We start from the raw sequence: 2557 nt of genomic DNA, 5'->3' as shown, positions 1-2557 counted from the left end.
TAATGAGATCTAGTGCCATCTTCTGGCCAGCAAGCATATAGACAGACAGAACACTGTGTACATAATAAATAAATCTTAAAAAAAAAAAAAAAGTACCAAGAGTTAGGACAGTTTGGATTCCCAGGAACCTAGAGAGGACCCTCCCCCTAACAAGAAAGATCTATGTGATCAATCGCTGTCCCTTTTCTCACTTGCTGCCTGGAGAAATGGATCTAAGTTTCCCTCAGAGACCATCAGAGCATCACCTATTCACGGTTTGCTCCTAGCTCCTCCCCATCCTGGACCATCCCTAACTTGTTTTTGACAGATACTGGCTACTTTTTTTTTTTGGTGGTGGTGGTTTTTATCAATTCACTGTCAAAGGGTGTTTTGTGCATGTGTGTATGTGTGTGCATGCATGTGTGTATTGTGTGCACTCATGTGTAGGCGGAAGCCAGAGTTCAAACCTGGGTGTTATTCCTCGGGTGCTGTCTACTTTGTTGTTGTTTTATGACAGGATCTCCTGCTGACTTTGAATCCAACATTTAGGTTGGATTGGCTGGCCAGCAGGTCTCAGGGAACCCATGTCTGTTTTCCATGCCATGGGATTACAAGCCTGTGCCACCAACCAGGTTCCTGAGTCTGTGTGACAAGTACTTCATTCACTAAGCCCCATTTCCTCTGCCCCTCACTGCCTGTGCTTTTCTGGAGTTCTGCCTCACTGCTCTTAGGGACGGTCACCCCCGCCCCCTGCACCCCAACAGTGAAGGGCATGGTACTACGGGGCCTTTGCCAGAGTCCTCTTGTTCTACCTGCTGGGAAACCAGACCAACTTGTCACTAGTTGATGTGGGAGTGTCATATATCAATCTGTTGATTTCATTGGTTAAGCAATAAAGAAACTGCTTGGCCCTGATAGGTTAAAACATAGCTAGAATAAGTAAACACAACAGGATGCTGGGAGGAAGAGGAAGTGAGCTCAGACTTGACAGCTCTGCTCTCTGGAGCAGAAACGCCATGCTCCCGTCTCCCGGGTAGACGTGATAGCTCTGCTCTCTGAGGCACTCGCGATGAAGCTCCGACCCAGGATGGATGTAGGCTAGAATTTTCCTAGTAAGACTGACACTACACAGATTATTAGAGATGGGTTGATTGGGGTTTGATAATTAGCCTGTAATGGCTAGAGTTAATGGGCCAAGCAGTGTTTAAAAGAATACAGTGTCTGTGTAATTATTTTGGGGCATAAGCTAGCAGGCAGCCGGGTGCTGGGGACGCAGCCCCGCCGCTCCTATTACAACAGAGTGGCACCCAACGTGCTAATGAACTCCACGTAAAACCTGAGAGGGCTTAAAAAGGACAGAGAGAGAATTTAAGACAGCATTTTGCTGTTTGTGGGTTGTGTACTGCAAAGAAATTGTCCTGACTCAGCAACAGGAAAAAACTGGCTGTTTTAAGATGCCGGCTTTCTGGGCCATCCTGCCAGGGCAAACTCTGAGTGTTTGAGGCAGGAGGGCCAGCTACAGAGAGAGGACTTGAGGGTTGTCTGTTTCAGCTTGTTTGATGGCAAGGACCTTGAAACACTGTAGACTTGTGGCACTGAATGCAGCTCTGGCCGGTACCTCAGCCACAAGGTTGGAATGGCAGAAAGCTAAGGAATGGGCTACATCTAGCCGGCAAAGCCACAGCTTTAGTCCTACTGAGATGGCTAGGTAAATTAAAGACTCATGTGGTCAGAAAAACAGAGAGAGATATACAGTAAAAAGAGAGTCAAAGACAAAAAAAATTTAAATGATTTACAGTGTGTTAAAAATATATGCAAGCTAAAAGTTCTTAAAAGTAAAAAAAGGAAGAAAGAAAGTAGTTGGGTGTGGTAGTACACACCTTTAATCCCAACACTTGGGAGACAGAGGGAGATTGACCTCTGTGACTTCAAGGTGTGGTAGCATACGCCTTTAATCCTAGTGCCTAGAGGTCATAGACTAACAGATCTCTGTGAGTTCAAGGTGTAGTAGCATACACCTTTAATCCCAATGCCTGGGAGGCAGAGACAGGCGGATCTCTGAGAGTTCAAGGACAGCCTGGTCTACAGAGTTATTCCAGGCCAAAGATACAGAGAACCTGTCTCAAAAAGCAAAAAATAAAAATAAACAAAATAGAGGTTAAAATAAAATGTACAAAGATGGAAAATACACAGAGAATTTTGATACTATATGCTATTATGCTTTGTTTGAATTGTTTGAATGCTGAGAAAAGAGCAACAGCTGCTAAAAGGTATTTGTTTATAAATGCTGCTAAACTAATCCAACATAGAAATTTTGAAAATGCCTTGACTTTGAAATTGGAATCTAAGGACATGATGCTTTGGAAAGGGGTTTCTTATTTTGTTTTCACAGAGGGTGAGAGTCTATGGATTTCTTCTATCTGAATATGGTATTATGGACCACGCCCTCCTGAAGGGTTGCTGTAAACATCTTCAGAAAATTGCTTCGCTCAACTGCCAACTGAGATGAAACTAGCACACAGGTTATACCATGAAAGACCTAATTAATGACGCCCCCATTCAGCAGGAAGCAGTTTGG

At 44.1% G+C, this 2557-nt stretch overlaps 1 protein-coding gene across 1 annotated transcript in view; it reads right to left on the bottom strand.

The window, feature by feature from the left end:
* Nucleotides 1-2557, bottom strand: part of LOC126495724 (rho GTPase-activating protein 27-like) — a 22813-nt gene that overhangs the window by 8611 nt on the left and 11645 nt on the right.

Source organism: Alexandromys fortis, unplaced genomic scaffold (assembly GCF_014885135.2).
Source record: "Alexandromys fortis isolate MF-2015 unplaced genomic scaffold, M_Fortis_MF-2015_v1.1 scaffold_552, whole genome shotgun sequence".
Lineage (NCBI taxonomy): Eukaryota > Metazoa > Chordata > Mammalia > Rodentia > Cricetidae > Alexandromys > Alexandromys fortis.
The sequence above is the reverse complement of the archived record's forward strand: the minus strand, read 5'-3'. Positions and strand labels throughout refer to the sequence as shown.